The following is an 11,109-nucleotide window of genomic DNA, read 5'->3' on the forward strand; positions in this document are numbered from 1 at the left end:
GTGGATCAGTGGCCTGGCTCACAGCTGTTGGGTTGCCTCAATATAGGAGCAGCTTCTTCCAGCAAGAGGCAGTATAGGAGAAATGGAGTGTAGATGCTACACTCTATTCTGTGCAAAGAACCCTTAATACTAGAGAAAGTTCAGGGTATTCCAAGGGGCACGTGCAGCAATTGTTTCCTTCTGAACAGCTTGGGACCAGGGTTCTTCAATTACTACCTCCTCTGTCATGAACCTGCCCAGCATTAAGTTCAGCTTCTAAGGCTCAGGTCCATAACCCCCTTCAATCTCAAATTAAGCAACTGGAGCTGGAAGATGGGAGAGAGGGCCTTCTCAAATCTGGCATCTTGTGTGTGGAATTCCCTTTCTCCAAAGGCTCATCTGGTGCTATCTTAAATCTTGTTTTGATACCACGCAGAAGCAGCTCACCAGGTAGAACAGAGTCACTACTCTAGCTTCCTGGTGGATGGATCTCTACTGCATATTGGAGGTAGGGGGTGAGTGGGTGGGGAAGTCAACTGCCTCTCCCTTTTCTTCTCCCTGCCATTAAGTAACAGCAACCTGCTGGGAAGATAGCCTACCACCTCCACCCCATTGGGTGAACCACTTCTGATACCATGTGAACATTTTTCTGTTCTCCCAGTCCTTTTAAGTTGGTACATTGTTTACTTATTCATTGTGTTGGATTTGTAACAGCTTGTGCAATTTATTTTATTTTGTGGCATTTCCTGTTTATTTCCAGAGGGATCAACACAGGAACATAGGAAGCTGCCTTGTACCGAGTCAGACCATTGGTCCATTTAGCTCAGTATTGTCTACACTGATTGGCACTGCCTATCCAGGGTTTCAGGCAGAGGTTCTCCCAGCCCTACTTGGAGATACCAGGGATTGAACCTGGGACCTTCTGCATGCAAAGCAGATGCTCTACCACTGAGCTATATGGCCCTTCCTCAAAGGACGTATAAGCCTCTTGCAGCATCTGATGCCGTGGACTCTAGTCTGTGAAAGCATATGTCATAATAAAATGTGTTATTTTTTTCAGGTGCCGTAACAGTCTTTCATGTTCTTTCTTTCTTGTGTTTTACACGATATGCCACTCTGAGAGTCAAGGATGAAAAGCAGCTAATAAATGTCTCAGGCTGTAATGCTAACCTCACTTACGTTATGGTAAGTCCCAGTTCAATAGGACTAGACCATGTTTGGGATTATCCTGTAGAAGTAGAAACTAGGATTGTTCAATAGGAGTAGATATGGTTAGGATTGCCCTGAAAATAGTCAAAACCTAATAGTCTGGGAGAGAAGAAAGTTTCTTTTGCCTGCTTCTCACAGACAAGAAAAAAGGTTAAGATGACAACTAAAACTGAATCTCTGACTATTGGATCTGGATCGATCAATGGGGAATACTATCTCCATCATGTCCTGCCTGCAAGATTCAAGAGGTTTTGCATGGCCACTCCTGGAGAAAAAGCACTGAACAAATAGACCTTTAGTTAGGCACAGCAAGACAGTTCTTATATTGTCTTATCACAGTACAATCTCAGCAAGAGAGAAATTAAGTTTCTATCCCTACTCAGATCAATGCCCTTTCCTCAAATCCTCATGTGGGTCACATGATGCCTCCAAGATAAACTTGTTCTTTCTGTCACACAGGAAGAGTGACACATAACTCTTGTGGAACAATTAACTTTTAGGTATCAAAGCCTAGCCATCCTCAAAGAATTTGTCTGTAGAGCCCTTAGAAGAAGGTGGCTCCAGCATCTTCTTCAAGGATTCATATTTGAGTACCTTTTTCTCATTCTGTAACTGTTTTATAGGATGGAATAGACTCAGTTTCATTTTATGTTAAAAAATAAACTAGCCTTCTGAAGGTGATATCTCAAGACACCAGGTTCACTAATGTCAGGATGTCAACTGTGCCCCCAGTTGCAGCCAATTTGCTGTCATCCATACATTGAATTCTATGGGATAAGGGCAAAGCCTCACTGATTCCTGACTTTGGAATCATAAAGATGTGGTTTTCAGGTACATCCTTTTGTACTTTCAAATTAGTGAATGCCTGCTATTAGAAGACGTAAAGAACTAGACTTAGACACACTACTTTAATGATAGCAAAACGTGCCCTATTTCCATTCATATTAGACACATGACCACCAACAGGAAACGCAATAGAGTGGAATGTGTGTATATTTGGAGTGTACCAAGAAACTCGTTAATGGTTCCTACACTATAATTTCTTACTACTCCCACATCTGCCATAATGAAGGGTGATTAATAAAAAATATGAGCACTCCATCTTAGTCAGCCTGGACACATTTTCTATACCTTTACTTCTTCACTATAGTGACAGAAGACTATTGTCCAGCTACTGGGGTGGTTCCAACAACACCTGCCCCCCAACATAGTGAAATATTGGAAGAGGGGCTGCCAGGCCATGCAGATTAACTTCCCTCCCCCAACGCTTTTATATATCACGGCCATACCTCCTGACACACATGAAAGCAATGCTTACTCATCATCTATGTATTCAGATAGTGTTGGAAATGGCTATCCACAGGTACTGATGTACACTGGAAGAGCTCCTCCATGCAGGGAGGAACCCAGATGGACCAGAGTCCTTCCTTGCATGGTGGAGTTTTCCTCATTTACATCAGTACCCACTTTCCCACACTGTCCAAATGTGCAGGAGACAAGGAAGCATTTGTGTTGTATGTACCAGAACCCACCCTCACCAGGTGTGTTGCCATGAGCTGGCGGGGGAAGGGTTTACGTGAAACTCTGTATAGACAGAACTTTTAAAAAGAACTGTATTATTCATATACGCCCATATGCAATAATATTGTCTTTAGTAAACCTCCAACTTTCCTGTTCTGTGCAAGGTGAGGCTCAGGCTGGATATAAGACAAGGTGAGCTGAAGCAGGGTTCAGGCTGGATGCAAGACAAGGCAATGTTCAGGCAGGGCAGGGCTTGTGTTATGTTGCAGGAACACAGAATTCAGTTGCTTCAGCAACAAGCACACTGAGCTCTATACAGCATCAGCAGCTGCATCCCAATCATTAGCCCTGCCTGCACTGGAAGGTGGCTCTTCAGGTAAAGGGGCCCAGGCTGCTCCAGTAATCACCTATTGTGATAGAGCAGGGGAGCCTCTGGCCCCACTGGGTCTTCAGAAATGGAGTCCTCTGAGTCAGAAGGTGGCAGCACCACATCCTTGGGCCAGATGGGCACTGGTCCCACAGGTTCATCTGGTGAAGCATTTATGGGGCTGGCCCTAGGGTGCCTTTCCCCTTCTGGTTATACATCCTTGATCTCGTCCCTTGAAGAAAGGGAATTCCCTGAAACCAATGAGCCTCAATTTTTCAGAGATTAACGTGATAAGAAAGTGGTTTTGTAATTTGACCTTTGCATGCTAGGTAAGTAAAACATTCAAACAAACAAAATCCAAGCCAATAACTCAAACAGTCTTTGCACCGAGTAAGAAAATAATATTTTACAATTGCATGACTAAAACTCACATCCGTTGAGTATGAGAGCCCTTTTAAAAAAATATCCTTAAACTTTTCCAGCATCCTACAATATGAGTAGTAGGAAAGTCTGTTCCCAGGAACAAATCCAGGATAAAATAGACTGTGGAAGTTGTATTTTATGATATCCATTCCAATGTGTAGTCCTCCATTTAGGCATGATAAATTAGAAAAGGACATCTTTAGTTAGACACAGCAAGACAATTCTTATATTAGCACAGTACAAGCGGCAGGCCTGACCACCTCTCTTAGAATGGAATGTTAAACAAATGAGGCAAGTCACAGTGGCTCTCTTTACATCGCATAATCTAACACTGTACTGGTCAGTAATTGTGTCAGAGGATATTGCAGTAACAATTTCATGAAACATGGAGGTTAGAAGCTTCACCCTTTATGAGGCAATCAGCAAAATAAAATTAGCAAATAGCCACTAGAGATCAAACAAGTTGAAAGAAAGCTAAGAAGAACCAATCAGGATGGGACACTTGCATATTCCACTTGAACAGTTCACATTTTTATCAACCTGATTAGATGCATTTTACCAATTTTTCAGGTAATAACAAAATTTCCCATTGTACAAATATATGTAGCTTAGTTAGGCTAAATATAATTATTGTTGTTTTACCAACAGGGTTTATTGTTTTTTTAAAAAACCTCAGATTCCCTTTTCCTTAATAAAATGCCTCTTTTTGACTTATGTAAGCAAATTATTAAAGCTAGCTAATAATAAAACCAACAGTTTTACTTTTGTATTTTGCTTTTATTTCAGCGTTCTGTTCACATTTGCTACTAAATACTTGTTTCTGGTAGCAGCTGGTATGCCTACTCAAACTTCTTTTGATCACCATCTATAGATACAATATAGGCCTTCAGAAAACAACTGTGTGAATTCTAAATGTCATTGCCTTTTTATACATAGAGTTGGTAGTATAGGCCCTGTTTTGCAACTGAATGGCAGAGAAGATTAGTAAGTGGGCACAGGCTCTTTCACACTTCAGTTACTACCAGATCAAATAAAAGGACCGATCAGGAATAACTGGCAGTTATTGCTTCTTAATGAATGTGACAAATTAGCTGATGATCTCTGTTCAGTAAGTACTGAAATATTTTTCTCATTATTACTGAAAAGCCATGGGCCTGTTTCAAACTATCTAGGGCATCCTTTTCTCAGCCTGGTACATTCCAGCTGTTTTGAACTACAATATCTGTACTAGCTGGGGCTGATCGGAATTGTAACCCAAAACATCTGAAGGGCACCAGGTTGGGGAAGGCGATCTACTGTTATGTCTACATCACAAACCAGCATAAGTGTAATTCAGTTATTTGACTGACATGTTCATCCTGATCCATCACACTAGCAGATTCACACAGGAAGCAATGCAAAGGTTGAAGCTATAAGAAATTGTCCTGCAAATCTACCCAATTCTAACCATTACACCATATAAAGAATCTTATGTCTCTATGAAGAAACTTGAACAAGAACCTACCACGTACAAAACCAGTCAGACGAGCGTTTCCTTTATCAGTTTAAATTGTATTGTATCCAAATAAGTTAATATCTGATAATATGGTCTTTAATGAACTTTCAGTGACCTCAAAAAATAAATTCCAGAGCTCATGTACAAAGTTTTGAACAAGGTTGAAGAGACAGTTATTGGACACAGGGATCATTTACAAACATTTTCTTTTAGCACCTCATAATTACAGTAATTTAACAGAAGGCATGATTCCTCCAAAATGAGCCCAGGAAAACACCTTAATTGCTTAAACAGAAGCACTTTTCTGAGCCAGAGGACTTACTGGAGCCTAAATGATCATTTCTGAATGTTTAGGGTTGACAGTACTGTACCCTGTCTCCTCTGTTTCTTGGATTCCTGGTGGGCTAATGAAGGTGAACTGCGGTTTCTCAGTATTGCTCCCAGCACAGCTCTGAGCATTTATGATGTCATCAGCTACAGTACAGAAAGCACAGTTTCATGAACTCAGCATCTGGCAGATAAATGAAATAGAAGTTGATCTTCCAGTATTTCCTTCCGTTCCATTCTCAAACTTTTAAATAAAATTCTTCTGACACACCTTGTGCCTTCTAATTATACACACACATACATATGTATGTGTGTCTCAAATGAGAAATGCATACATCATTTGCACAATCACAAAATACATTTCATTCCTTTCTGCATACACATAACTCAGTGTGCTTAATGCATATGACCTTAGTAAAGAAAGACCATTTCGTTGTTTAGCATTTTTTCTGTACTACTTTAATCTGGCCATTGATCACAACAGGCAGAGAAACAAGTGTAATTCAGAGGTCTGGAAACATCAGATACCAAGAACAGGGAGGGAACAAGTAAACTGACAATATATATAAGAGAACAAAGTTGCATAACAGCTCCACCTTCCCCTCCTCCTTCTGCTTAGTAGATTTTGGCTGAGATCAAAGGGCAAAAGGGTACCATTTGGACATTGCTCACAGACTTTCAAATCTGTATTGTAACCATAAGGATTAGAAGTGTGCTTTACTGAAAATTATAGATAAGATTCTTAAGATTCTTAAATGTTTACCTAATACACAGTGTTTTTTCTGCATGTGCATAGACTCACAGCATGTACACAACTCTGGGCATAAGAATATCATGAGCCACCTAGGTTGTGTCTTCAACAGCCAGATAATTTCTATAGGATTCATCAAATAACCTTTCCTGTCTCCTTCCCTCACACACATATAGGCATGCACCCAGACAATGAAGTGGGATGTTAAGGACTATCAGAGATCTGTGTACACCTCCTGTATACATATCCAGGCATCCCTTTTAGCTATAATATAACATTATTTACAGTATATCAAGGTTGTAGGAAGTGCACGATTGTGATACAGGAGGTGTATAGAGGTCTCCCTTTCCTACTGACATCCATTCATACTGCCTGGACACATATCCACATGTACTCATAGCTGTCACTTATTTCACATCTCAGATGACACTATTATCTTATGGTGCTGAGGGGCTGGTGCACTTTAGTATTCCTGACCCCTTTACTGATTTTAGAGAATTGGAAGTGGGCTACTTCCTCCTTTTCAGCTCCTTCACAGTCCAGCATGAATCCCTGTTGCCTGCCTTAATTATGGTTAAGATTTAAATCAGCACCAACCTTAACTATTAATGTTAATCAGGATCTACTATTACCCAAGATTTTGAAACCAAGATTTGAAACGGGTTCATATGGAACCATGATGTCTGCAGCATCCCAAAACTGATACATACAACTGGATGCAGGAAATATCTATTCTTCATAGAAGATTTTAGGAAAAGCTGCCACTCCTGAAAAAGAAATGTTTCTATACCTTTCAAGTTTGTTCTACCATTGCTTAGCAGAGGATGTGGTTAGGCCAAAAATGGGCAGAGTTCACTAAGCAAAGTCACTTTATCTTGCTGTATAAGAAGGCAGCAACATTAGAGACATTTTCCCCCTTAAGATAATGATGCTCTCACTTGAATAATGTATATGATACAGGTGTACATTAGTTCTGTGTGCAGCCTGAATTATGAGGTGAATAGGGGTGATCCAGATTGAGGTTTTCAAACGCCTGAGTCAGTTTGCACCATTAGTAAGGTATCCAAGATAGATCAGGGACTCCATAAAGTCACCCCCCCCAAAATTGCATTTTACCATTTAAAATTAAGAGATTGCTGCATTTCTTACAAAGTGAAACCAAGCCTTGTAAGGAAATGCCCTGAGCTCAAGTGGGAATGGGGTGAAAGGAGAGAGTGGGGAGAGATTAGGATGATCTTTCAGATTGACAGACAGGTTAGTTTTAATCACAAAGAATTATTTTCCCAGGGCACTCTAGTCACACTGATTTTAGGAAAGGATGGTGACATAAAGCCTTTGTTTTTCATGTGGTTAAAAGTTAAAATACATATTCCTGCCTGCTGTCAGCCTGGTGGCTGGTTTTGTGTGCAAGCCACCTTGTTGCAGTTAGTGTCAAGGGAAAACAAATTCTCTCTATTTCTGACTTTTTCCTATGATGATGAATGCATATTCCTTGGTGCTACGAGTTGTTTGGTTTAGGCTTCTTTCCCTCATGAGGAGCAAAAATGCCTGCAAATTTATTCCAGTACTTGCATAAAATATAACATTAACAGACTTTTTCTTAAACAACAACAAAACTTTAAAAGTTCCATGCACAACAACCCTGGATAGATTTGCCTGCAATTCTGCAGGCTTTATCAAATCGGGGGGGGGGTCATCTACATCTGTAAAAAGGGGGGGAGTTACAGCATTTATAAACCTTTATAAGCCTTTATAAACCACCAACTAATTGAAAAACATCATAGAGGTTTACAATAAAATAATTAAAACATTGTTCAGTTATAAAATATGGAACAAGTGAACAACACTGAATCAAATTAATTATCTAAAAACACTAAAAATGCTTGGTGAAACAAACATTTTCAGTAGGCGGCAAAATATCAAAATTGTAGGTGCTTTAGATTTAACAGATCTGATTTGGATTTGAATAAGTCAAATCGGTGGGGGGCGGAACCCAGCAGATCCAAAATAGATCAGGTTGCTTCTGAAAGTTACAGATACAACCACAAGACAAATCTTGTGGCCGTTCCACACCCCTAGTATATATTATATAATAAGAAATTATACATTCTACATGTATTTTTACACACCTTTCAGTTCTATATATTCCTGAAGCTCTTGCTAACTTATGGATGTAGGAATGCCCTTCCAGACACTTCATTGTCTTTTGAGTAACATCAATGGCTATGTGACACATAAAGTGGCTCTATTCGCCTTGGCAGAAAAAAAAAAAAGCTTAGGAAGAGCAAATTAGACAAAATTACCATAAACTATCTTGGAGATTCAGAGTTTTAAGTGGAAGCTGAGTTTGCCTATGGCAATTTACCTGTATTACTGTAATTTTTGAAATATTACTTTCTGTATTCTTGTATTTGTATATTTTAATGTATTTGTCATGGCCTTCAACTAGTACAATTATTATTATTATTATTATTATTATTATTATTATTATTATTATTATTAAAAATCTAGCACTTATGGCTATCATATGGATTTGTATGCCAAGGATTTTGGATCTATAAATGAATCAACCACAGTTGATATCTATGTTGCACATTGCTAATCTCTCTCAAGCCAACATTCTGAAAAATCAGAAAGCAAATGCATATATTGGAGCAAGGATTTACACATAATCTATACTTTCTTTTTTAGAAAGAAAAATTGGCATGCTTTGCTTAGATAAAGAATTGCTCATATATATTGGATTGTTTAGTGCTTACAGTTGCAATCTATCCCACTGAAGTCAATAAGCCTGTTCCACAATTACTCCATAGTTCTGGGCTATAATCACAGAATCCAAATACAGGATTAGCAATTCTAAAGTTCCACTCTCTTATAAAGCATATTACATCAGACAAACATTTATCACACTTTTCCTGGTTATATTTTTCCTATAAACTGAGAATAACAGTTCATTTACAGGTGTAGCTCATTGGTGTGGCATTTGAACTAGGGTGCAATTCTATGGTCCCTGGGAGAAGGAGATCCAATGTCAGAACCTTCCTTTCTGACCTTGGTGGCTCCTCCAAAGACCTGGCCTTACCAACATTAGAGATCCAACATCAGTAAGGCTAAAAAGAGAGTGTTCAAGGGAAATGCTAAGAAGCAGCCAAGATCTGAAGGATCCTAAGTCCTCTCAGTCCCCTGACCCAACCCCCAAATCAGGAGAGAATTTAGATATGTTTTTGAGTGTGAGTAAACCTCTCTCCACTCCCCTTTCCTCCCATGGGAGGGAAAAAGAAACATATCCCTGTCCCACCCTCAGACCAGAACATGTAAAGTTTCTTTGCCCTCTGTTCCACCATGCAAGTGAGACTGAACAAAATGCCCAGGCAGGCAGGATTTATTGTCAGAAAAGAACATGTCATTCACTGAGCACTAGAAATCCACCTTGCTAAGCACTCAATGTATCTATGTGAATTTTCAGGCAGAAGTGCGAAAAAGCTTTTTGCACTGACCCTTTTTATATTGTCTCTTCATGTCCAAAGATGAACGATCAATTGCTTTTATACCAGCCTGTTAACAGGCATTAAATTTGCATTTGGAACCATATCTATAAAGGCTTGACAGCTAAGAGAAAATGCTGAAAGTATTCAAAAGTGGGGGAAGGTAGAAGCAGCTTTGCTGACACAATATTCACAGAGGGATTCTAATAGAATATGTGCAGTTGCAGGTAGAATCATTTCCCTCCCTTACCTTCACGTCATAGGCTATTATTTAGTGAATAAAATAAATATGTCCCACAGTGCTTCTGTTTTGTCAAAACTAATGATGTCGGAGGTTGCAATTCTGAAAACACTTTCTCCACTTGCCAGCAATAGCACAATCCTGTACATATCTACTCAGAAGTAAGTTCCCAGCATCTCAGTGCAGACAATATTAAATTGATGGACCAGTGTAAGGCAGCTTCCTATATTCCAATGGTCACTGCCTGCTCCCAGAGAAATGGGTTTGGGATAGTAGCCTAAGTATTTTGAGGACAATTTTACATAACATTCAGAAGGATTATGTTTCTTGCATGAAAAGGAGCATTCAACAATATTAAATATAACCTCCTTTGGGAGGGAAGGGCGGGATATAAATTTAATAACAACAACAACCTGGAAACATCAACTTTTATTGATGACTAGAAAAGAGATTCTCAGTTGACTAACCACTTGGGAGTGAGGGTTGAAGTTGGGTTGCACTGACTGGAAAAGGAGCTTCTTTCCTGTGGTTGGTTTCCCCCTTGGTAACAGTTGTAGGAGAGAATGGGGAGCCTTACTTCAGCTCTGATGCTTCCCTCATCATTGTGTGTTCTGGATGTCTGTTGAAGAGTAGCCTATCCTTCACTCATTCATGATGCAGTGGTGATAGCAGCAGAACTGACACAGTCGACACCGAGCCAAGAGAAGGCAGAGGCAAGCACAGTGGAAGTGGGTTTTGATGTTCATGCACAGTGGTGGATTGCCTGCATCATCATTTGATCACACTGGAGCTTTTGGTGTGTTAGCACCTCCAGCAGGACTAGGAAAGCCTATTATACCAGAATGGCAGCATGGTCAAACAATGGCAACCTCCCATTGCGTTTTATTACATATATATAGCTATGTAGTGCAGGGTGCAGCTTCCCCTGATAACTTTTATGCTTGGCCTTCAAGAACACCTCGAGCCATCACAGCACTTGAATTTGGCATTCGCAGTACTTTCAAAAAAGTGTCTGTTTCAGCTTAAACAAGGTAGAGGAGGCCAGACCCCTCTGCATGAAACACAGACCTAGCAGCCATAAGTTCGAATCCCCACACAGCCATGAAGCTCACTGGGTGACCTTGGGCCAGTCACTGCCTCTCAGCCTCAGAGGGAGGCAATGGTAAACCCCCTCTGAATACTGCTTACCATGAAAACCCTATTCGTAGGGTTGCCATAAGTTGGAATCGACTTGAAAGCAGTACATTTACAGTTTTAAACAAATTATTTCCTGGAAGCTGAGCAGGTTCAAAACGTAGCGGTCACCTCCTT

At 40.0% G+C, this 11,109-nt stretch overlaps 1 non-coding gene across 1 annotated transcript; it reads right to left on the minus strand.

The window, feature by feature from the left end:
- Window positions 1-870: 870 nt before the first annotated feature.
- TRNAA-UGC (transfer RNA alanine (anticodon UGC)) lies at window positions 871-947 on the minus strand. The gene has a single exon. It is a non-coding gene; the product is annotated as a tRNA-Ala (tRNA).
- Window positions 948-11,109: the final 10,162 nt, after the last annotated feature.

This window comes from Rhineura floridana, chromosome 10 (assembly GCF_030035675.1).
Source record: "Rhineura floridana isolate rRhiFlo1 chromosome 10, rRhiFlo1.hap2, whole genome shotgun sequence".
NCBI classification, from domain to species: Eukaryota; Metazoa; Chordata; class Lepidosauria; order Squamata; family Rhineuridae; genus Rhineura; species Rhineura floridana.